This window comes from Apteryx rowi, unplaced genomic scaffold (genome assembly GCF_003343035.1).
Source record: "Apteryx rowi isolate R43461 unplaced genomic scaffold, aptRow1 scaffold_455, whole genome shotgun sequence".
In the NCBI taxonomy this organism is placed as follows: domain Eukaryota; kingdom Metazoa; phylum Chordata; class Aves; order Apterygiformes; family Apterygidae; genus Apteryx; species Apteryx rowi.
The window spans coordinates 137,309-164,222 of NW_020450711.1; positions in this window are offsets into that span (position 1 = coordinate 137,309).

Below are 26,914 nucleotides of genomic sequence, written 5' to 3' on the forward strand. Positions count from 1 at the left end.
TGGTCTCATGTACTTACCTCTGAACAGGCTGACTTTCTAATGGAAGGCTGAGTGCCTATTGTGGGCATCTGCAAAACCTTGCTTACGTCCATTACAAAAAAAATTACTTTTACATAAAACACCCTATTACTTTCAAACATGAAAAGCATAGAAGTCAAAGTAATCCACCATATAAAAGAGAGATCACTAAGATACTTAAATTCACATTAACTTCAGAAAAAGTTTTTGAAAAGTGAAATCACACTGTTGTGTCAAATCACAATATAAAAAGACTTGCTACATTTCAAAAGTAAACCACRAGCTAATCCCAGGCACCAAAAAGCATTAAATATTGGTAAATTATCACATAGGGCTCTTTCCTCCTCCTCAGCATCTCTTGACACTAGCAAATATCTGTTCATCCTATTGATGAAATAATCTCCAAATGCAAGGCGCTAAGAGAATTTTAGATCTTCTAAAATATGTTCTCAATAGTTCAATCAGAAAAATCATCTGAGTCACTGTTTTCACCAGGTGTGTCCTTACACATTCACACTGAACTGGTTTTGATATTCATGGCTTTAGTAATTCTTCATAATAAYGATTCAGAGTATATTTGCCTGAAGAGGCAAAATCTACAACATACATTTCTTCTGACACGGTATAGCAAAACGGATTAAATGCAGGTTTATTTAAATGTCAGATAACCAGTTCTTAGCTTTTYCACAGCCAGGTAGGTGGCTTTTCATCTTTTCTAAATTTTGGAAGCTTTCAGAGTGGTCACGCCACAAGATCTTTTTTAGTCTATTTTCACAGGACTTCAAGAACTCTTTTCTTCACGTACGTAGTACACTATCAATTCTGTCTCTAGCATCTTAGACATAAGAATGTTGTCTSAGCAAGCTGTGCAAACATGCATCCACTCACTCTTTAATATAAACTTTTTATTAAAATCTGTCAAAAGCACTTAGTCTGAATAAACACACATTATAAATCCATTTCAACAGTCATATAATGTATGCATATGATTATACACACAGCCTCATTTCAAGCACTAACTGTTTGAGCTCCTGTACTTAGGCTTGCATGAMATACATTACAGGAAGAGCAATATAAAGATGTTTTTGGAGGCAACTGTAAGAAAAGAAAGAAAAACCCTAAATTTCTTTTCTAGGTTCAGCACCACCCAAGTTACTGACAAAATACTTCTACACAGATGGAAACTGAGAAGAAAACCAAACATAGTTACTTCAGAAGCATAGAATAACTACATGCTTGCATGGAGATATACACTACCCTGGTCTTACTACAATTAATTTAACAACAAGTTTTCCATTAAAATTTGCCACACATTTAAGAGCCCACCCATCCATTCCCAAAAGGGGGGCAGGGGGAGGGAAAGTCAATTTGCTGTCATATCAGACAGCAATGCAGCACATTAAACTTTAACACAAGATGCCCAAGAAGTCTTCTCTACATTTAAAAGTCACCACTGCCAAAGAGCAGACTGAAGTGGGGACATACAACTGTTTGAATCACGCTTTCTGTGCTTGTACATTACCAAAGTATGCCAAAAATCYGGGTCAGACAGAGCTTTAGGGTGGACAGACTTAGAAACGTTCCTATAATGAACATCCCCAAATGTGACCAAAAGGCTTTCACTCTTTTTTTTTCCCCCTCTCTTTTTTTAAACACTGCATTTTACTAGAAAAATTAAGTAGTACTTTCATTGTTAAAAGTTCAGAAAATACAAATGCGCCATGATGGAACAGAGCTGAAATGACAAATAACCCCAGGGGCTTATTATATACAACTCTGCTCCTGCCTGCTGTTGTGTGCTCCATAGCAGGTCCTTGCTTCCAGATGCTTCAGTGGCTCCAAGCCACCACACGGCATCCGACCCCGACGGTCCATCACCTTCAAGGCCAGGCTGCCTGCTCCTTACCAGTGTCACCTTCTTTCTCTCACCTGCTGTAGCTGCTGTCCCTGCAGCCACTGTTCCCTGAGTTCAATGGGTAGCTTTTGCCCAGGAAGGGACAACACCTCCCAACCCTCCGCAGGGTCCGGCCAACACCGATACTTCCCCAGGGAACATAACACACAAATTCAGCCTCTGACGGCCTCCCAGTTAAACTCCCTGGCTACCCTTGTAGCTGAACTGGTCCCAGCTGCTTGGATTGCTTAGTGCAGGGGAGAGGGAACGTGATCATGTTTCTAGGCACAATGTTCTTCCCCAGGCTAAGCATGAAAACAAGTCAAATTGATGGGGTTTTTGCATCCCATGGCTCTGTTTTCAAGCAGAATAAGATATCGGGTTTATGACACATCACTTCCCATTCCCTGTGGGAGCCATGACACAGCAAGGTCTTGCTTTCAAACACTTCTTGAATGTCATCAGCATCTACTGCTCCAATTAATAACCTAGGTTTAAAGTCAAGATTTTCAGTTAACAAATCCAGAGTAACATCATGGAGTTCACTAAAACACTAGCCTGCCTGAACACTTTACACTCCAAATGCTCCTCAGYGCACTCTATCTTTCTCACAAACAGCAATTCAAGATTGCTGCCCTGAAATCAGGCTAMCAAGAAGAATGTTAGGTGTACTTTGATACACATGCTAGAATTTTAAATTAAAAACACATACAAACACACACACGTACATATAAATATAGATTTATATCTACATATAAATTACATTTACATATAAACATTTATATATATGAATATATGTAAATACATATAACTACTGTGAGATTCTTTTCCTCTATAGCACAAAACAACTTGCTCCTCTGGTGGATTAAACAAAGATGAAGCTAATTATATTGCTACAGACCCCACTGAAACTATCTAGCAAGATTATAAATTTAAGGACCATGGTATAAAACTGCGCGATGATTGCAAATCAAGAAGCAAGGTCCCATTGCCTTGATGCTTCAAACAGGAGTAGGGAGGATTGCTGTAAGCAGCCTTGCAGGAATCACCACAGTCAGCCCTCTGAGGAGGCAAGTCCTTTGGAGAAGAGGCGATGCGGACAGGAAGAACTGCTGCATCAGTTCTTAAACATTATGTCACAGTACTTATCATTTATGATTTCAAGCAAACATATATTCAAAGTATAGTACAAGTATCAATGAAGGGCAGGAAAAATATCCTGTTATGCTTATGTCCATTATGTCCATTCTGTCACCAAGTAAGCTGTAGGCCCTACCTTACCACAGTGCCTATTTGTCAGGTAATTGGAGTGCAGCCTTCTGCATACATACATACATAAAATGCACTGTATATTTAACATATATATAAGTGCACTGTATATTTAGTATAGGTCATCATTCTTACAAGACTTCCTAAAAGACAGCCCTAGTGTTAAAAGAAAACTTTTCTCCTAGTAAAAGTACACACACAAAGTAGAGTAAATCTCTGTGATTTCAAACAATGTATGACAGCAATTTGTCATTACTCTGTTTGACATTAACATAGCAAGCTTGTTAAAAATACTCAGCACCTTAGACCTATTTTGATTTCCACAATACTGGCATCATTGCACTCAAAACATGCTGTTGAGGAAAACAAATCTTCACCAGACAGGCTGAAAAACTTAAAAATTTCTGTACATCTGAATTTGTATATATGAAACTATTTTTACTGGACTATCTGTAAATTAAACAATTTTCACAGTCTGTTAGGAAAAAAAATTTTGATGCAATTTACAAYTGCTAAAATTTGATGTGAAGTGCATTTGATGGTTTACAGCAAACTATTATAAAAGCTAACACCCAAAATCAATTCTGTTTACCAAGYAGCTTTTTAAGATCACAATTCAAGAACTTGTTCCCTCATTCTTTATTCTACTGAATTAAGTATACGACTATGAAACATTTATTTTCCTATCTCCTGTCAGTCTTTCATGCATCTCAGGTCCCTAGCACAACACAAATAAGTTTTTAGTCTTGGAACGGATCATTGTTATATGGCTGACATTTTAATTCTGAACATGCACATGCAATTTGTTTACTACATTACCATATTAAAAAAAATGCATGCGTGTAAAGGTAACGTAAGTAGTTCTTCTGCTCTTTTTACAAAGGATAGTTAATAATGCACCAAAAATGAAGCCATTTTACCACAAAGGGCTGTTTCTTTTCTTGCCTTTAGTAAAAGGGACTAACTGTACAAAAAACGCTGTCTACAACAATAGGTCCATTCAGCAGGAATCCATTCAGATTTATCTCAGAAAGCTAACATGATAAGGAAGCAGGAAAAAAAGACYGAAGACTTCAGAGGAGTGGAACATAAGCAGCTACTAATAACCAGTTAAGTAATGTAATATTACTGAACTGAAGTCAGCACAGCTGAGCCAACCATGTGACAGATGTCTCCTGGTCCTCACAACCTCAAATGCTATTCCCTTCCATAGGGATGAATGTTTGAAAGCACTAGGAAATCCAAGCCAGTGTGCTCTCCTTCCTTATAAAGTAATGCCATTTTGCTATTTTCCTTTTAGCCTGCTTTACCTTCAAAYCTTATGCAGAAAGTCCTGTTGACTTAAAAGGAGGAAATGCAAGATGAAAACATTACAGGAAGCATTTACTACTATTCAATCTGAGATACTGCATCTAGTTTTGGAAAAGATTTGGCACAAACCAACATATTGAAGCAGAGCAACCAAAGTCAGGATCTGTCGAAACATCTACAAAGCATTAAGGAATACAAAAATAAATGCAAGAACTAGAATGAAGTGGCTTGGCAAGAGCTAATTCCAGTAATTGTAATCGGACTTCACTGAAAAAATTGTTATTTTCCACTTTAAAATTTTTTTCAAATGCACTCTCAGGTCAAGAGATCAGAAAGGAATATCATATTTTCATCATTACTGCAACTGCTCTGTATTAATTCATCTATCAAATCTGACCTTAACACAATTAATAAAAAATAGTTTCCTTCCCAAACTGTGCTTCTCATTTTTGCAAACTCATTCAGGCTATGAAAGCAAATCTAGTTTTAAATTGCCATCAATAAAATCCTTCCTTTAAAGTTTTAAGAAAAATATGCAAGACTTACAACTCTACAAAATACCTGTAGAGAAGATTTTACTCAAAATACTGGCTTTTGGGTCTACATTTTCCCTCCTTCCCTTCAGCTTGATATACACCTAGAGATTTAGCTGATCTGACAGTTACTTTTAAATAATAAAAAGTTTGAACAATCAAAGGCAACATTATTCCTTATAAAAATCAGTACATAGGTTGTCTAAGCTACCTACCCCTCTCAGCGCCACAGGGAAAAGGGAAGAGGAGAAAGAAGATAAGGAAGAAAAAAAGATAACCTTTTCCCATTCCTGCACAAACCTCATTGCTATGATGTATCTATTAGTATTGGAATGATAATTCCAATTCACCCAGCAGTGAAATCTACTGCAAATAGAGACTTCTAGCCATTTTGCCAAGGATACAAGTTAAAGAGTATAAGGTGGCATTATTTTCCCACAGGGAAACAAACTGTAACCACTAAATAGTGACCATAAATCCACAGCTGGAAGTGTGAAACATTTTTCTCCACAAACTGAGCAAAATATCTGTTAGAAACATCACTAACTTCCCCAGGACAAAATGATATTTCCCCATGAAATCAGTTGCTATTACAGCTATAGAAACTGTTTATAAATCAAAACACAGAGTTTACATTGATCTAACGAGATTATGCAAGTTGTTTTTCTGAAGAACAATGTATGTTGATCATTGGACAACCTCAAAAATTGGCAATTTATTAAAATCAGTAYGGTCATGAACCCACCTACCAATTTAAGAGAGGAATCTGTTATTCTTAGACTAGCAGGGCAAAGTGCTGAAACAACTGATTTTGAGCTACCAAACAAATGTAACTGAAGTAGATGCACACCAGGATCTTTACAGAAACATTATCCCATTTTCTAATTTTCCATTCAGTCTAATCATAAACAAATTACAAAAAGCAGAAAACAAACCTGTCCGTGGTTAAGCAGGCACCAAAACACTTGGAATAAGCTACAGGATGCGACTGTAACAAGATCACACTGAACAACATTTGATCTGGTCATGCAAAGGCCAAATTGATTAAGAGGAATCTGCAAGCACCTGAGCTTGAGCTGTCAGTACACAAAACAGAGTAGCCATAGCACAGAAACATAATGAGAGAGTCTGTTTAAAACCAGTTTGTCAGCAAAAATGAAATACAGCAAAGGCATATTTAACATCAACTTGCAGTGAGGATGAGGAGAGTATGCAAAAGTGAAACAAAAAAAAGCCTAGTACTGTGAAAACACAACTTTGAAGTAATTGGAATTCCAAAAACCAAAGCCAAACCCAGGGCCAAGAGAAGGAAGCAAGAATATCTGTGTCTTTTTTAACAACATTTCCAGTCTTACAGTTTCCATTTGCATTAGAAATTTTGGGACACTAACACTTTGCATAGTGTGTTACCACCTGAGGTTGCATCCCATTTCAGCAAACACAAAAGACATTCAAAAAACTTGAATGTTTTATGCAGCATTGGTCTGGACATAGATTCTCCATTTAGATAGCTATGGAAGAGGGAAGGTAGGGGGAATCAATTAAACCCACCGAATGAAACATAAGGAAGGATTTCAGGACAGTGAGCAACTGGCTGTGGCATCATCTCTTAAAAACACTGGTGTAAATTTTAAGTGCTTATAAAAAAAGTTCTATTACAGCAAAGAAACAGACTAAAGCCACTCAGTTTTAAGTTTAGTTAAGGTTTACTTCTCATCTGAAGATTTTTCCAATCTTTTTTCCATTAGTACATGGCTATGTATAGTGGTAACATCAGAACCATTAAGCATTTGTGTGGCTTCTACTAACTGGCACATACAGAAATTAGCAGTACATTAAACAAGAAGCTGCTTTGCCCTGTTGTCCAGATGTAGCACTGATTACTGCACTAAAGTGACAACTGGACTAGCTACTTTGGTTTTTATAGCTGCAGGGCTGAGAGAACAAGCCAGTGTCAGAAAACAGCTTGATTCTGACTGCTTTTTTTATTATTACCCCCAACTATAAACATGACTCCAACATTTTATATTTATCCCAGACCCCAAATCAACAGAAAACAAAAGAAATAAGGATACAGCRGTTGTATTAGACATTCTTCCGAGAAGGACAATCTATAAATACCATACAGCTGTATAAAATACCATCTMTCTCTCAAAACACAGGGAACCATTTTAAGTGCCCAGGTACTAATAAAGTGTACTATAAAAGCATTGACTAGTTAAAACCTCAAGACTTAAACCACCCTGAGTTTTTCTTTTTGCAGAATCACTGCAACCCAGAGGAGGACTCAAGCAAAAACTCCCAAATTTAAGCATAGCATATAATCTTATGCATAACAACGTTCTGTTTATTTTTTGTTAAGGGCAGTTTCTTCACGGTTTCTTTTAAAATGAACTTAGACAGATGTACAAAGGGCAAGAAAAAGAGAAAGACTCTCAAGCTGACCAGATTTGTCCTTGCCTTCAAAGCTGACATGCTCATTTATCCTATACACCCAAAACTAGCTGTCTGTGATCACTGCTATCAAGATGATTTGCTCACTGATGGCTTGGATATAATGCCCTTCATTCCTTAGCAATAGAGAGCCCAAAAGCAACATATGCATGTTTGAAAGCCTGGAAATGCCTCAGATCTATGCATCCTGCTCGGCTACCAGGCTGGTATCTAGCTGAGCTCATGACTGATGCTATTTGCCTCACTTTACTTAATCATAAAACGTGAAGCAATACCCTCAATAAGCACAAGCGTTGAAGTTGCAAACAAACATTCACGTGTGATACTTTAAAAGCTGAGGTGAAATATAAATAGGAATTATTCTCATACACAGATTCCAGTGTATTCAGATTTAGGAGTCCAGCTATTAAGTCAAACATTTCCTCTATGTCATCCAATTTCAGATCCGATTTTTTTTTTTTTTTATCCTTGATCACAATCAACCTCAGTCTAGATTTCACTATGCTATTCAAATCTAATTGGGGAAAATGCACAGTGGCGCAAATTGTTATATATAAACTGAACATGACTACTGCATAAAACTCTTGCCTCAGCCTCCTCATCCCGCCTAATAATATATCAGTGCCTATCACTATCCAGCGTTTACAGTTTCATGCTATTCATATAACACAAACTGTGAACCTGGTTTGCAAAATTTCTGCTCCCATGAATTTGCAAAGATCCAGAGACCATCCTTTAGGTAAGTAACTGTCATCAAAACCAGTAGCCCAGCCTTCAGTATTAATGAGTCAAGATGTCTCCCTCCAAGATGGGCAGAACATTCAACTTTTCATCTAGTCCTCATTCAAGAATGGCAACTTGCCATTTCATTTTGTCAACCATTTCTAAGCATTTCTCCTCAATTATCAACCTAACACACATGAACTGGAACTGCAGCTAACATYTGAAAAACATGAGTAGACTAAGGTTTATCATCTTTATTGTTGAAAACACYACATTCATTCTGCAAGAAGACTGTCAGTCAAATGCGAACTGCCATATACAGCTGTTCCTCTTCATATTCCTATAGCTCCAATCTTTTCTTGTTTCTAAGGCCTTGACATGCAGCAGAGCCTAGCCTAGCAGCATCTCGGCCAATCTGATTTATTTGCAATTACAGGTAAGACAGAACATCTCTTTCAGTAATAACAATGTCTGAGGAAGAACGCATCAGAAGTCAGTGCTACAGTGACTAAAGATAGTGCACACTGTACACGTTCATTTTCTGCAAGTAAATTCAACTTGTGACATGCATAGTCAGTGCAGAATTCAGTTCTGCATAGTCATTTATTCCAACTACAAGACAAGATTTTTAATAGGTATGCATTTTAACTTGACTGTTTAAGTATCTGCCATTTATAGAGGTGATACATATTTAACAGAGAAATAAATACTGAGCATCAAGAATCACAGAACATACACAATGTGCATTTATACCTTATTCCCAGAAGTCTAAAAAGTGAAGCTCTCTAGGTGATTAAGAAAGAGAAAATAAATAAGCGTAGAGAATTTACCAATGAAACAACAAACTGAGACTATCCCTATCAGCAGCTGCCTGAAGACCAGCTGCCAATCACCTAGGTGATTATTTAACTGTGACCACCGCTTGCTCTTTTTGCATCAGGTAACTTGATTATTTTTGCACTTTGAGTATCATGTTGGGAAATACCTACAGCAGTTGCTGCCAGAAGTACACTGCAGTTCTGTTCAAACCGCATTTCAAGACCTTTGATCATAAAAAGGTTGTGCGAACAGTACAAAACCACTTCCATAAATTTAGAGAGACATGAGTAAGTTGTTCATTARAAAAAAGTTTATGAAATTACATCAGAAACTATGATAGCTATATTCCTTCTTAATTTTACATATTAAGCAAATGTAAAAAATATATATATRTAGCTGGAAAATATTAAGAGACAGTATTGTTAATTTTGCTTTAAGAACACACAAGAGTAAGTAGCATTTAAATTAGCGTACTAAAATTCTATACTTTCATATCACAGAATAACTCTGCAAGTCATTCTGCCTGGAACAAAAATACATGATGCTAGAGAATTAAGATTTCAACACTTCTTTTGAAGAAAAACGCTGTACATACCTCACCAATGATTTTGCACCATCACCCACTTTTCTACAGGCCACCTAAGTACAATGATAATTTAAATTAATCATAAATAAATAGGTGATTTTAATGAGAAAATGATCAAGAACCACCACAATTCAAACATAACTTCCGACCTGTGCTGCTAAACCTAATAATGTTGTTGTTAGGACCAGTTACAGTGGAAGATAAAGGCTGAAAAATATTCAGTTGCTTGGGGAAGAAGAGATAATGGCATAGTATYGGATAGTAAAGTAATTTATCAGCATCACAACTTTCAACAAAAGAGCATGGAAATGCAGATGGACTCTTGGAAACTTTCACCAAGTTTTACAAAAATAAAGATTTCAGGGTGGGCTATATTTACTTTCCAACTCGGTAACATTTTCATTTTCTAGAGATGCTTTGGTTTGTTGAGTTTCTGTGGGGAACTGGAGCGGTCACGCCTACACACGCACAGCCACTCTCCTCATGATTTTGCCTGATGTGGTGAAGCTGACATTCAATTTCTCATACARCCATACTAACCACTAGAGCAAAAAAGTAACCTCTCAGCATTGTCTGGGACTTTGTTATTCAAGGTCTCCAAACCTAGACGTAAGGTTCAGGAGAATTAAAGAATTAAAAATTTGCAGGATGGGTTTAATGAACATCTTTGCAGAAGAATTGGCAATTTACTATTGGGGGGGGGGGAAAGATGAGGAAGATGGACCCAGATTTCCACCTTCAACTCAAGCCAGCAAATGCAAATTTAGTGATACTAATGAGCCCTGCCCATCTGACTCTTTCCTCAGATAAGAGCTCTACAGCTAGCCATAATTAGCAGTAGTTATCTATAGTAAACATTCATGTACGCATACATGTCAATGCACAAGTACAAACACAGYGTGCAACCACAGCAATCAGCAGTGCCATTTCAGGCTAGGTTCAGATTTCACCTAAGCAACTACAACAGATTTTGTATCTCCACCCTGTGGTCACCAAGCCCCTGTAGTGGGGGGTAGCTTCTCATCTTCACATCTATGCAGGTGTTAGTGCCTTCATCAAATAGACACAATGGAAAACGAGATGACCTGGCAAGGTTTAAAAAGCACACGCACAAAACTGGAAGCTACTCTCTAAATTTGTAAGTGACCAAAAATTTCTCTGAATTTCACTGAGATTCCACATACTCAGCATTTAAAAAAAAAAAATCATTTGTACAGGTTGGGCATCAAGTTTTGCCAGCTTTAGCCAACCTCAAAATGTAGCATACAAGGGCATCAAAGCATCTTTAAAGTATCTGCTTCAAGGCTGAAAAAGAAAACAGCAGCTACTCCAAATGAATCAGGAAAATACTTCTTGCTCTTGCACTGCTCCTTTAAATGAGGAACAGCAACAACAACAACAAAACCCTTGACATTAGAGAGTGCCATTTGGGGAACCTTGGAACCAGCCCCATGCCCGCTCAGCAGATTTCCTCAGGCGACACTGATCCATTTTCAACACCGGATGTGACCTTGCCCTTGGAGGAATGTGCTTGTAGATTAAATGAAAGAGTCAGTGCTTCATCAGGAGTATGTACTGCTTTAAGGAGTCTTTTCAAAATTACTCCTTATTTACCATTTTTTGCTCCTATTAAACATAGAGAGGTGCAAGAACAATTATTTTCAAGCTGAACTTTTCTCTTTATAAACACTTATTTAGCACCATTCCCCCACTCCGTCATTTCAAGCCCCTAACAGAAGCTTTAAGACAGTGGTGTGCAATCTGATCCTTTGGCCAAGGACACAGCAAGCCACATTACCTTTATTAGGTAGGTAACACTGAGATTCAATGGACAACASAAGAGGCCGAAATTCCTCACATTATAGTAACCCCTCACTTGAAAAGTCATTTTCAAAGTAGGCTGATACTCACAGTTTGCTTGTTAGCATGCAGTGTCTATACCATTTATAACCATATTTCACTGACTATGCTCCCTTTAAACAAACTGACTACCTTCACAGCTGGAAGACAGCCCCTCCTGCTTCAGCAAGCCTTGACGGCTGTGCCTACATTAGCAAGTAGTCTGGAAAACAAGAGAACCCGTCGAGCAAAACAACTGATGCCCAGATTCTGATAGCCATGTTATACTGACTCTAGGTAGGTWTACTTCAGATGAGGTTTAGGCCGATTATTTGGAGTGAATTGCCATGAGCRGCTGGCACATTTTCAGCATTTTGCCAAAGAAATCTAGTTTATAGTTGGCTTCCACCCCAGAAGAGCCCACTCCGTGTGCTCCAAGACTGCTCCACAGCACAAAGCAAGTGCGGTAAGCAGGTCAGTTAGGACTTCCTCCTCCTCTGAACTTAAACATCAATACAGACACGACAAAACAGCCAACTTCAACCAAAAGGAACACCAACCCCGCAGCCCAACTGAATCTCTCAAAACCAAGGCATTGCGCCAACCCACTCTGAACCAGAATATGACTCTATGCCATCCTCTGTGTTCGTTGTGGTAACATTTTCCTCTTGAAGACTTAACATACCTTTGCAATGAGATTTATCAACTGATGGTAATATTTCTCACATAACCACACAATGCTCAGTACAATTGCTTTCAACTTCCAGAGACTCTAAAAACATATACAGGGAAACACAGATCTCTATTCCAAACAATTTAAGCTTACTGAAGCTGGTACGGTTTCTCAGTTTACTTTTGCAAAGTTATTAGAAATAGTCTACAGACCTGCTGACAAACTGATAACCATTGCCTTGCAGTATAAGCAAATTCAGAACTTAAAGCTGTAAAAAGTCTCCCTCAAAGCCATAACAACTGTTCAAAACTATCAGGAGTCCCTGGCTCCTAAGGATATAAGCAACGCTGATAGAAAGTTGTGGCTAATAGGAAAGCTGTAGTGCTTTGCAGAGCCAGTTCTTTGCTCTTGGATCATCTCCTTAGGAGAAGGAAACCAGCAGGTACTAGTTCACCTTGACTTTAAACAACATTATTTCCTTCTGACACCTCAGGAGACTTATTTGCTTGGGAACTGTATGTGTAAGCATATGGAGAAGGGAAAACAGTAATCCAAGTCAAGCACACCCACATGACATGGCAAACCAAAAATTAAACCAAGACGGCAGAAGCATCTTCTGTGCAGAGGGGTCAAGAGAGGCACTTCTTAAACACAGTAGTGGCAGAAAGGCAGAAACCCCTGGTTCATATTGCAGGACCAAAGAAGGGCGGCAGAGACCAAGAAGCAGGTGGGGCAGATGCAGCAGCAGCTGCGCAGAGGACACACCAGGAAGCAATGCAGTTCGAACCTAAGCAAGTAATATTTTCCAGCATCAAAGCAAATACAAGCATATTCTAAACAACATTTTTCCTAGTGATAATTATTGCAAGTAAAGCATATAATGTTAATATAATTATATGCATCTTCCCTCTTCTTAATGATGGGAGGAGGTGGGGAAGAGAAGGAAAACCACTCTGGGTGTGTTTTTGAAGCTAACCCAGCATTACAAAAATATTTGTTTTATGCGTACATCCAAGTACAACTAGGCTACATATTTTGAACAGCTTCAGGCAACCAAACCCATTCTCAAACCTGGAACTGGTTTTGCAGATAATTTCAGTTACCAAACACATCAGTGGGGGGAAGGTGTTAAAGATTTAAGTACATATATTTAACAACCCACCTGGACAAATAAATAAACAAAAGCATACATTTATATTAAAATAAAAAACAAGAGCCCTTATGATTTCTGTGTGCATAACATCAAATGCAGTATCTAAATCCAAGTTCATAAAATTAAGCTAACCTCTAGCCTCTTCCTTTCCTTATGAAAGTTACAGTACTCCTTGCAATAACATGGAAATCAACTACAACATTATAAATTCACTGAAGACTGAGGGGACATTAGAACCTCAGTGAGACAAAACACTTATTTCAAATTACAAACTCTTTCATTAATATTTCATTTTTAGCYATGTCTAAGCAAAATTTCATTTTTCCAATGCTTCTCAAAAGCTAGCTGTATGCTCTAAGTGAGCAATTTCTAAAAATAAAATAAACAAACAAAAAAAAATCCCAGCTGCCTGTATTAAGTGCTGGCGATCCAGCAATCATCATAGGCACTTTTGAACACCTAATCAAAACAAYACAAGCTGCATTATTTATACTGTTCTGCAAACAGATATTCATATCCGGAATGCTGCTTTTGAAAACAAAGCCATTATAACCTTTCTTTTCTGCCTTTTTTTTTTTTAAGGTATATTGAAACTCATGCAATTCATTTCTGGACTGTCTGTTTACAAACCACTAACCCACTACTACTACTTCTGGGGAAATTTAGCTTACATGCTTGCACCAACTSTAGGCATTGCACACAATTAACATCATGTACATAAGCCTGCCTGGGAGAAAAGAAAAAAAAAAGCCACATTTGCTAATCAGGGCATTGGAAACACTTTTTAAAAACAATACATATCATCCAACAAAGGTGGGAGAAATAATCTGGGCAGTTTCAAGAACATTTTTTAAAATAAGCCAAATAGGGAGCTAGTGGGAGTTAGGTAAAAAAACCCAGAAGTTTGTGATTTTTTTTTAAATTTATTATTATTAAGAAACATTTAAGGTCAGATCCAAAGGGATGAGGCTGAGACAGGAAAAATTTTCCAGTCAAACTAAAACAGACCACTAGGACAGATATGCACAACTAGGTTGATAAAGACATATGAAATTTCAGTTTAATTCTAAGTCCTCAACTTCTATTTCACTTCTACATTCTTCCTTGGTTTTTGACATCCAACTCTAGGGATTACACAGCTAAATAGTCCCTGAAAGAAGAGTGCTGCCRGAATCCCATACTTGCAATTACCTATACCCACCCCCTTCCCACCTTTAATTTAAGTAACCTTTGGAGAAACAATAAACATTCTTTTCAAAGAAGTTCTTCCTAAAGCTGTTTTATGTATATATGCCTTTCTCAATTTCCAAAAAGAAGAGGTAAAAATCATTCATAGCAAAGCATCTCTTACAGGCCTGAAGAGCTAAAACACAACTGGGCAGGCGGGTTGCTTCCAGTCGGCATGTCATTCTTGCCCCAGATACATTTTCCCCCTTCAAAGCACAGACAGAAGGGCAGAGGGAATGTGGCACACACAATTCAAAACCTTAGATGTTCTTGACATCATACCAATTTAGATGACATAAGTGATTTGAGTACATAGGACTGAAAATGCAAAGATACTTCTCAAAGGAACTTTTACGTGCTTTTTTGACATGTAATTGAAGTCATGGGAACAGCTGACTAAAAATATTTCCCCTTTCTTTTCTATCCATTTTTCCTCCAAAACACATCAGTTCTGGAGTTCTGTACCACCAGGTTTAATAAGAAGACTTTGCATCCTACAGCATACTGTACTGTGAATTCAAATGAAGTGGAAGAAGGCTGAATCTTCAAAGTGTGCTTTACCAAAAGTCCACAGGCATTTCAATTAGGAAGTGTTAAAACACCCAAGGATTTAGTAGTAATTATATGGCTTCCTCCCAACTTTTCCTCTTGATTCTTGTGAGAGATTCACTAATTTACCAAAAACACCCAGAAAGTTGCTTATTGCTCCTTCCCATTGACTTGGGCAAACCATTCAATCTGGCTTTTGTATCATACATCATAAAGCAGCATAAAAGGTCTTCTTTAAGTGGACCAGTGATCTGACTCCTAGCATGATTAAAAACAGACTTTCAATTAGGAAGTCAGTGGCATCATTTGCTTCTCAAACCAAGATAGCTAGTGCAATTTTTTTTTTTTTTTTTTTTTTGTGAATCTTACACTGCAGTGTTTCTACTGAAACAAGAATTCAAACTGCTGGAGCAAGACAAAAGCATCTGAATACCAAAAAAGACCTGACAGAGACAGCACTGACCTGAAGACAAAGCTAATGTGCTTATAAGACAGTTTATTGACTACACAGTAAATAAGAACAAGAATTTTCATTTGTAGGCAAGACACCCAAAAAACCCTCTGACCCTAGAGGGATCAGTTCTGACATGAACGATCAGCCAAAGCAAGCCACAGAACTGCAAAGAAACAAGAATTAGAACTAYAATAATCTGCAAGGAGAGGGAAAAACAGATGTCTCCTTAAATATTCTTATGAGGCAAATTAAAACAAGAATTCAAAGAAAACCTTAGACTTCAGGCRAACATTATGAACCAAACAAATGATRCTCTGATGGTGAGATGAGCTAAACAAAGAGACTGGCAATTACTTCAGTTTTCTTTCATCTCACTGGACAAATTCAGCTCTTGCCAGAAGCTTAGCTCCCGTGACAGTTACTGGCAACTAAGGCAAGGGTAGAACACTTGAATTTARCTTCTTTCATATTTCTGATGTCCCACATTCCACAAATTAAGTATTTTCCCCTACAGAATTATTCTCTATACTTAAAAAAAAGTAATAATCACTGGACATATACAAAGTCTGCACACTGGCTTAAACACAGCCTTCCCCCAAAGCTCTGCTGGCCATTTAAATTGGCCTTGGTTGTTAGGAAACACCCATGAGCTATTTCCCATAAGATACATTATTCAGTGATCAGCATTCCAAGGTGTTCTTCTTTTCAGGCTCAGTCATTAAAAACAAAACAAAAAAAACCCAGAACACTCAAAAATGCAAAAGTATTCCTTATCCAGTAAAGCCAAACAAACAAACTCAAGGAAACTACTTAAAAATTATTTTTCTTTCTTTAAAATTCCTGTTTAGGAAACTYAAGGAGCTGAGCTGTCCACTGCATGGATGGACCAAAGACAACTGTAAGCAGATACAATTCCAAACGTGCTCTGCACAGTATCTACAAGCACGGGAAATATGCCAAAATCAACCCTGCTTCCCAGTGTCTAGTTACACCTTCAACTCCAAACACTGTCTTTTGCTTCAGCAGGACGGGTAACAGAAAACCCAAATCAAATAAAGCCCTTTTAAAGAATTAAGATAATTTAATGTATTGCTTATTCTTTATGGTAACTTAAAGACTGGACACTTTCTAATTGTTTCTTCAAAGAGTTCTGTAAGTTTTAGCACAAAAATCTCTTAAGAAATCTAAAATCATACTAAGCAATTTCTCAAAGAAAATGCCAATTCACAATAGAAAAGAAAAAAGTTCTAGACTTAATTAGAATCTTTATGTTAATAACACCAAAATTCATATCCGGAGATCAACAGGCAAATAACATTGTTTGCAAATATAGCACAGGTTATTGTCTACAAGCCAAAAAACCTCTTATGACTGGACCATACTGTATTTCCCTCAGGGTGTGTATTTGAAGTCAGTGGAAATGCCACGTGGGTACAGAATTTAAACCCAAAGATACAGAGAACATCTGTATCCAATCTCCTGCACATCACAGGCCATTGCAGTTCTCCTCTTCACTGTGATAGAGCCCAACATCTTGTATTTACCTTTTTGGAAAATTAGTCATGTTGTCTTGATGTCTGGAGGCAGAAAGTGTATTTCACTTCTCAGTTTGCCACAAGCCTGTACTGTTAAAAACAYGTCCATGGTTTCCTATTTGAATGCCTTCCAGCCAGTGGTACTTGTTATGCCTTTCCTGCCCGGTATTTGCTTTGTGGAGGCAATTAAGACACTGTTTAATCTTCTTTTTGATAAATTACCCGGACTTTCTTTCTCATCTGGCTTTACCTCCAAAGCAGGAATAAAAAAAATTACCTCTATACCTCAGAGGTGACAATTCCTGTCCCAGGCCCTCCTTCCCATTCCTCTCAGAGACAACGGGCTCTCTTCAGGGATGGGCTCAGCTGCTGAACAACCCTGCTAAGGTAACTCCAAACCCTCATTAAATTTACCTAAAATCTCTATGCAAAAAAGCCCCCAGTGCTCAGTAGCAGCATGCTGAGAGGGCTCAACAGCCTCACGCAAGGCTGGGGAGGCCTCTGGGAGAAGCCGTGCCAAGCACGCAACAGGAACACGCTGCCCTGTCTCAAACCCTGCCAGCAGCTATGGATCTCAGCAACCCCTTCTGCAATGAGGAGACCGCTTAATTATCAGCCTCACCAAACACGGGTGTTAAACAGGAAATAGTCAGCCTCCTACCCACTACTTTCTAAGGCTCATAAGTCAATAGCATTGTACAAAACGCATTTTGTCTTTATGCTTAAAAGGAGTACAAAACAGCCTCGTTACTCAGAAATCTTCCTTCAAAGCGACAGATTAATTGAAGTTTTTTTCCTCTTACCAGTTAAGAAATCAATTCTCTTAATCCACAACATTACAAACACTTATGCACATATTTATATTTAAGCATGTGAAAGGGGAGTGTTCAGATGAGCTAAGCAACAAAGGCAAGTCTGAAAATTCAGAGTCTGGGTCTTGATCTCCAATATTTTTGTCCACTCCCCACAGGAATTTAATAAAATTCAACTAAAAAAATCTTAGTAGTTTCATTTATAACTACAATTTAAATTTTAATCTAAAGTTGTTTGACAAAGTCAAAGTCTCATTTAAGTCTGTTTCTAGAAATAGTTTAGACTGCGATTTCAGAGTAAAATGCTTTGATTTAATTTTACGCTGGTGTTTATCAGAGATTTCATTTTCTCTAAAAGCTCAGTGGTTCCCACGATCTTCTTGCAGACACCTTTGGAAAGGCTTTAGATCCTCTGCCCAAAGGAAAGCCCTCTCCCATAATCAGACTTAATGAACCCTGTTGGCTATGGCAAGTCAACAGCTTTTTGCACAGTGCCAACATTTGGTAAAAACAGGTGAATACAAAAACACCTCCCTCCCTGACTTTGTAGCAAGAACTGCCTACTGCAGACATCTCTGCCTCTCCTGCCAACTCATCTAGTACCGGCCACTGACTGCAACAAAACAGCTCCTGGTCTGATGAAACAAGTGTTGAGCTTTATAAAAGATCTCACCTTAGCATGCATCCAAACAGATCAGAGCCTAGCAGTGAAAAATGAAATACTCCACCTCAACTGCTCAGAAATGCTATCTCTTTTTTGACAAGATTATTAAGAATACATGTTAAAAAGGGAAAACAGCTTCTCAGACCTTAAGGCTAGCAGAAAAAAAAAACAACAACTAAAGATTATTATTCTACTACAAGAAATGAAAAGGAGAAGGCAACACCACAGCAGAAATGAATCCAAACAGAAGTGAAACAAGACTTCAATTGTCCAGACAGAATTTACTTTAGAGGTCCCAAAAGTTCTCTCAAACACACATGTATTCTGGGTCACTTATTTGATCTTTGACTTTTTAGTCTTTCCAGCTCTCGTTCTTAATAAAACAAAACACATACAATTAAATGCAATAAATAATAAAATAACACAGTAATAAAATCTTGCAATAAATAATAAAATCTAAACTTAAAGTAAAGCTGACATAATTAGTCACACACTGCTGGAAGCTGGGATTATGGAGAAGTTCCAATTAGCAAGTTGCTTGCAATTAAATTCTAGGAATTAAAAACACTGAAAGAATGACAAGTTGGAGTTCCAAAACTCTCAGTTTTAAAAGTTTGTTATTAAGCAACTTCAGGTCAATATTATCCTTTCAGAAGTTAACTGGACTGAACACAGAACTGGGGGACGGATGCACTGATGAAATCAGGATGCTGAAAGACGCATCATTAAAAGCAATTTTACTCGACTTCATAGTCAAGAGAGGCGGGCAGAGGATAGAGAAGCATATGTAACAGCTGCAAAAGAGTATCTAACAAGCTCCAAAACAACCTAGTAGCTAGATCTTAATTCATTCTACAAACCTAGATTCTTACTAATGCTATGAATACAAAAAAACAATTCCTATACTGCAACTACTAAACAAACTGTATTCAGCCAATAACCCAAAATGATACATATAAATGTAAAATGCTTGTAAGGAAATAAAATAACCAAAATAATGAATGTCACTTTAAAGCCACTGCCATTTGGTTGTATATAACAGAGGATTTTTTCCTTCCTCAATTTACTTTCCCCTAAATAATACTGCATTTTCTTTCACAGCATACGTAAACAAACACACAGGCATTATATGGGATATGCATATAAGTAAGGCTTTTCCAGGAAGAAAAAAAAAGAAAAGAAAAGAAAAAAAAGAAGCCTAGAAACCATGATTCAGAGTTTATGAGGAACTTAGAAAATAAAGAACTAAAACAAAACCAAAGGTTTARCAAAAAGCACATCAGAAAACTATCTGCCTATGTGTTAAGATATGATATAGGGAGAAAACATACAAGGCATTTTTCAAACGATGAGAAAGCAGAGTGTATAAAACTATTGTATTAGCTCAATAGTCCATATTTCAGATTCAGTTCAAAACTCCAATTATGGATACATTTGCACAACTAAATATAAAAACAGGAACTCAGGTTAGCTGTTTCTGTCTCAAACCTGTATGATGGCACCTGAGAAAGAGGATAAAAATGAAAAATGCATCCTTTTATTGGCCCATAATATACAGAAAAATTGATTTTACAGGGTCAGAGCTTCAGAATGAGCAATCTCTAACAAAGTGCTGACAAGGTAAGAGCATGTTTGCCGCAGGCACAAAGATGACGCAATAACAACACAACAAGGAGACTGGAAATAATTCCAGAATACTATCCTACCACTATTTTTTCATCTTTGTCTGATGGACATTCTTATTTCTAACTTTCGAAGATGGATGAGGAGGTAATTCTCGCCTTCACCATAAGATAAAAAAAACTAATCACATAGTTCATACATATTTGCAAGAAATAATTGTATTACGTAAACAACTCAGATTTAGGTATAAAATCATTTCATTATTTTCAAAATGGAAGCAAAGTTCAAAATTAATACAGTTTCCCAAAACACAGCATGGGGTTTTTTCTTCCCCCCTTCCTATATCTTGAATTTCTATCAGATTTATGCTATGCTTTACTAATTGCAATTCCAACTAGCACTACGTAAAAGATGCAAAGTGCCACACTGGATCGCATTGGTAACCTGCTCTGAAAAGGAACAATTTTAAAATGCTTTTACTAACAGGTACAACCAGTTTTGCCCCATTCCTGTCATATGTTGTCTACCATGCTTGAATAGATAAACTCTACTCTAGGGAGGGACAAACCATAGAAGGGTGAACAGGGAACTCCTATCTGGATTAACCTAAAATAGGTTAGTAGGAACTGAATGGAGTTATCCATCCCTGAATGTAGCTCCTTGGGGCTTTTTGTCTTTCACATTGACTTGACATTAACTTTTAACAATCAGGAACCAAAGAGGGGTCAGGTGTGAAAAGATCATTCATCCGCTGCTGCAGGTCACCAAAGGAAAGCAAAGGGATAAAAAATGCAATTAAATGCTACTATGTCAACTTCAGCAAGTGTGATTTAAGAGGTTAGTGCTCTTACCCCAAAGAAGCTGCCTGCTCTTTTAGTTGGGCCAATTCAACTGTTGTGGTCACTTTGTGAAACAGGTCTCTACAATATCTGACTGAAGAACAGAGACCTACCAAAAAAAGGTGTAGCTTGTTTTAATATTGCACAGGGTCATAAAACCAGCTCAAAGAGCAGTCAAAGACAGCTGAAAAGGCTCAGCTTAGAAAGGTCTAACCACTGATGGAAGCATCAAGAGCAGCTTTAAGAGCCAGCTCCTGAACTAGGTGTGCTGCCAGCCAACAGTAACGTTTAACTAGAGTCTGAAAAGATCAGACAGATGACAAAACCAAAAAGCGCATTGGGGCTCATGTGCTGCTTAAAGCTTGGCTGTCCAGCAGTAGATGAAACACCATCAGTTGACTACTTTTGCTTTTTTTGGAAAGCCTCTTAAATCAGCGCAATCCATACTTATCCATTAATATTAAGTCCTCAAGGATGGATCAAGTTCTCCTGAACTTGCTGGAAGGACCATCAAGAAAATGCAGCAATGCAGAAGTCCTACTTCTTTGCTGAAGAAGCCACAGTGCTTATAAAGTTGTTTTATTTGGAGTTAAATTAATCTGCAACACCCATGTATTGTACTCTCGTATTACTATCAATGGATGCAGGGAAGGAAACCTGCAACACACAATTATGAAAGTGTCCATACAGTCAGTAGCTGGGTTTAAGGTTCTCACCCCTCCTAAAAAAGGTCACTTATCTTTACATTCAAACAACAGATGTGCTCGTTATCTAGAAAAGCATGTTTCGTGAAGCACTGCAAGATACTGGCATTACACACTGGAGTTTCTTTCACATGATAGAAATATATATAAAGTGGCAATAATTTAGTTTTGTTTTGCAATTACTTTACTCATTGTCAAATATTTGTTCTATCACAAAGCATAGCACCAAAACAATCATATAACCTCCATAAAGAGGGAGGTTTGAGGTTTGTTTGTTCTTTTAAACGCTCATATACAAACATACTAATTGTCTGTTATTGATTTGATCCCCTTGGACTAAGGTCCTTATATCCATATATTTTGTTTCTCTTTTGTTATATGACTAAATTTGCAGAAGGAAAGGTAAAAGTTTTTCAAAACTAGATGCAACTTCAGAGCTTTTGGAATCTATAGCAGAGCACAAAAGTTCAGAATTACAGAACTGAGCAGTTTTCTAAAGTTTTTTTTTTTTTTTAAATCAAAATGAATAAAAAGCAAGTCCTATACCTAAATTTCAGAATCAATGTCATGTTGCAATCAAGAGGGCAGATACCTGACTGATTCAGGGCTGAAAACTCCATTTATGAATCATTATTTATTTATATTCTCAATTGGTTTGGTATTACCAAAAAAAGAAAAACATGTTATCAAAACCCTGAGTTGTAGGTATCTCTGGAGGAAAATCAAGGAAGAAGGTCAGTTTCCAGATCAAGTCTTAAGAACAAAGACTCATAAGACTRACTGTGTTCTGTTTTAATAAAAAAAGAGAGATCCAGAAAGAATATCCAATTTCTCTTAGAAGTTCTTTGTCTCAGAAGGATTCTAGTCTCAAACTTGTAATCTACATTTCTTTTCAGATCTTGGCAGTCCTCAGACTAGCAGCAACTGTTGTAAACTCTCTCAATTGCACATTCTAACAGTTAACTAATCTTACAGGAAGTAGTGCAGTATTTTTTCAATTAGCTTCACTTTTAATCTTCTTACACCACAGGATTTTTTCAAAATCCTCTGAATTTAAATCCAGTAACACAGAGCTCTAGACTTAAGCRTTAAAACCATACTAGCTCACTTAACAACTTCAATGAACATATATAAACCCAATTATATTTTTTAATCAGTGTAAGGCTAGAATTCCATCTCTTCATCATCTGASTATGTAAGTAACTATTGGTTTAATATATCCTGTATATATGTATATACACATCTATACATATATGGATTAGGCAATTTTAATATATATTAATGCATATACGTATACATCTGTGTATATATATGAATGACAGATTAAAATTATTTTTTCATTAAACCCAAGTATGATTTTTCAATTTCTAGTTATTACATAAATTTTTGGAAGACATGACAGATGTCAAAAAGACAGTCATTCAGAGCACTAAGGATCACATATTTAAATTAAGTCTAGAGATAACGCCTTAAAAATAAACAAGAAAGARCTTGAAGACATTTCAACCCAGCAATGAAGGAACCAAGCAGTGGAGCAGGTTGCAAGATGTTGTGTAGCAGGCTGGACTGGAGACATCCTGAGGGCCCTTCTAACCTGAAYTATTCTATGATCCTATGAACTCATTTCTTGACCAATTTTCCACACCCAACAGCTTGTGTTAATTATTTTGCCAAGTTACAAGAAATTATTCTGTCCAGAAAAACAGAGCTGCCAATTCATCAAGCAGTCACATGTAATTACTATGTTCTGAAGCTACTTTCCTAAGCTCTGAATTCTACAAAGGCTATCAGTTAAAGGAAAACATCTTACCTTTTCTTCACACAACTTACAGACTAAATATATGTCTCTGTTTATCTCTTACAGTTGATTAAACACATGCAGAAAAAAAGTCATTATAAGCCATTGTAAAGACAATTAYATTTCTCATAGGTTTGCCATACAACTCAGAATACTGTTCAGAGATTAAGAAGGATCACCTGTGTCTATCACACAAACACCTCATGGAAAAAAAAATTATCTCAAAATCTTATCACTTCCCTCATATTTTTAATTGTGTTCTATGAAAAAGTAACTGATCCCTTTTGCTCAGAAAATGCATTTAAAAGAATGGGAGCCTCAAAATCGTCTGCTGCTCATTAATCATGAACGAAAGACAAATGGAGGAGTGGAGCAGAATCTCCTTTTTTACTACTCTAATTTGTCCATTTGACTGCCCAGTATTAGAGAATGACCGTGCACCAGAATCCATAATGCTTGCCCTGCCTCTCTCATTCATGCAGTCTCCTATCACAACATGACAAAATTTTAAATAGGAAGTTCAAAAGGGATCCTTTAACTAACAAAGAAAAATCTTGGCCAAAGGAATTCAAGAACAGACACCCTCATAGAACTGAAAGAAAAGCTTTTTAAAAAACTTTCCACATTGCAAAGTAATTTTTAAAAAGCTGCTCAAAGACAGTATGAAGGAAGTCTTTTGGATCTTAAAAAAAAAGGGGGGGGGGAAAGAAAAAGTACCTAAAAATCACTACATTACCCTGTTGGAAAAAAAAAAACTGTTAGAAAATAAACTTTTTGTCAACTATCTTTCTGAGGGCCAGCTTGTACAATATGAATTGAACCTCTTAACTTTATTTCCATCAGCTACTGTTACAGTCTTGCTTATGAACATGGAACAACAGCAGTGAGCAAAAGAGGCACTGCAGAAATCTTAATACCCCCACTAATGTGTTAATTAAAAGAAATATTGATTTATAAACTGGGATTATTCACTCAAATTCATAAAGACAGGTAATCTCAGTTTCAGTTATCTATCAAAAATCAGACAATTACTGGGAAGAGATTAAATGAAAAAAATAGCTATTCAAAGATAACTTCCCAAATTCTGAGGATTCTTKTCCAATAGACCTCCAGTCCCCTAGAAGTATGATTCACATGGGTAGAAGAAGCAACATGCTAAGCAACCATGACATCAGTGTAACACCACAAGGGAAAATTTCCCTTAAGGTTGCATAAATTTTTATCTTCTTGGAATTTTAGAAAGGTATTCTTCATGTGCAACTTAGAAAGAATTTTTGTTTTGTTCAAACTTTCCCTCTTCCTCATACGACTCCATCTGAAAACAAAGTATAGGTTCTCTGCTGCTTTCCAGAAAGCATTTGTTAAAATGGCAAGAGAAACATTCATTTTCAGAAATGAGATCTAAAGAGAATCTAATACAAACACCAAGATTTCATACATGAGCACACAGAGACAGCTCAAGTACAGTTAATGCCCAAATGCCATTCCTATTATCAAATATTTTAGTATTATATGAGCAGTAACTTGTTCAAAACATTAACTGTAACAGTATCGAGTGACACATGCCTAATCATAAGAGTATTACTCCCCCCATTACCAAATGTTAGAAAGAAAGGGAAAAGAAAAACACAAAACACACACAAACCCTCAAACATTCATATGGAATGTCAGAACAAGATCAAAAGCTTCTGCACAAACATCAGTGCTCATTTAAACAAGGCAAAGGGTGCCTCACTGAAAAGTCTGGATATCACTACGGCAAACGCCACTGAAAGGACAGGGTTGCAGACGTCTCTAAGTACAGGCCTCTCTCCAGAATGATTTTGATGGAAAATCCRAGAGCCCTTTCCTGCAAGTACCTTTACACATGGAAGCAGCTTCATTGTGGACATACCTACATATGTATTTATAAGATCAATCTAGAGCGATCTGATGGAAATGCCAGCCCCTCTATGGTCTACGTTAAACACTGTCTCTTTTGTAAAACCTCATTTTTTACTTCAGGTGAACACCCCAGGCAGAGATTTCATCCTATTACACTTAGACACCAAACGGTTGCATCAAGCTGATAAAACCCAAATGAGTCCTGTAACAGGAAGCCTGAAACCTCCGGGCTTCTTTACATCTGCTCTGCTTTATGCGCCAAGCTCCACATTTGCAAGATCATGCCTTGAAAGAGGAATTTTTTTTGCTGCGAAGCCTGAGCGCGGGGAGGAAAGGGCGCGGGTGACCGCCRTGCACGGGGTGCCCCCAGGGGAGAGCGCCCGGCCCCGCCGACGGGCGAGCCCCAGGCTTTTCGGGTGAACGCTGGCATGGGACTCGTTCCCGCTCCGTGACCTCCCTCCTGCTAGGAGGGGCGGCGCTGCTGCTGAGGAGAGCGGCGCAGCTCCCCAGGCCGAGGTGTGGTGCCCGGCGACAGGAGGAGGCGGCCCGGGAGGCAACTCCCCCCCAGCCCCGCACCGTGTTTCAGGCAGCGCAGACACCCCGCCTCGCTCGCCTCCCGCAGCGCAGCCTCCCAGTCACCACGGGAGGGAGGAAGAAGCCCCGCCGCGGTCCTCCCCACCCGGCCGGCTGCAGCCCCGGAGGGCAGCGAGCCCCTGCCCCAAACCCACCCACCCCGCGCCCGCCGGGGGATGCCCGTTAACGGCCGGGCGCGGGGAAGGAGGCGGCGGAGGAAGGCGGCGGCCCCCCGCGGCGGGCCGCGGGCGGAGGCGGCCGCACACCTAGCGGCGCGGCGCTCCGCGGGGCGGCGCGGCTCCCCCGGCCGCAGCTCGCACTACGACGCCTCTCTGCTGCACTGCAGAGGCGCCATCTTCTCGCGCCTCCGCGCCGACCCCAGCCCTCCCCTCCCCGGCCGCGGGGGAGGCCGGCCCGCAGCGGGGCACGGCGGCACGCACATACACACACACGCACCGGGGGGGTGGGCACCGCCTTTCCCCCCGCAGCGCGGCTGCACCACCCCGCGGGGGAAGCCCCCCACACCTGTGCGTGGGGGAAGCGCCCTGCCCTGCCCTGCCAGGCCCGGCCTCTCCCCGCTCCTCCCTCCCTCCCCGCAGGGCCCCGCCGCGGCAGCGCCCCCGGCGCGGTGCCCGCAGCGGGCTCGGCGCCCCCAACCGCGGCCACAGCGGGGAGGCACCGCCCGCCGCGCTCCCCCACGCCCACGAAGTTTCCCCCCCCCCGCTCCCCCAGCCCACGGCTGCTCCCGGCAGGGAAATCCCCCGGCGGAGCCGCCGCCCCCCGCCAGCCGCGCCAGACGGCACCGCGGGCGGCGGCCGAAGTTAACGGGGAAGCGAAGGGGCAGCGGCGAACGGCAGCCGAAGCGCCTCAAGGTAGCGCGGCGGGCGCGGGAGGGCGGCGCCGAGCTCCCGGGCGCCGGGACCCAATGCAGGGAGCCGGGCGCCGCGGGATGCGCGCCGGCCCCGGCGGCGCGGGCAGCT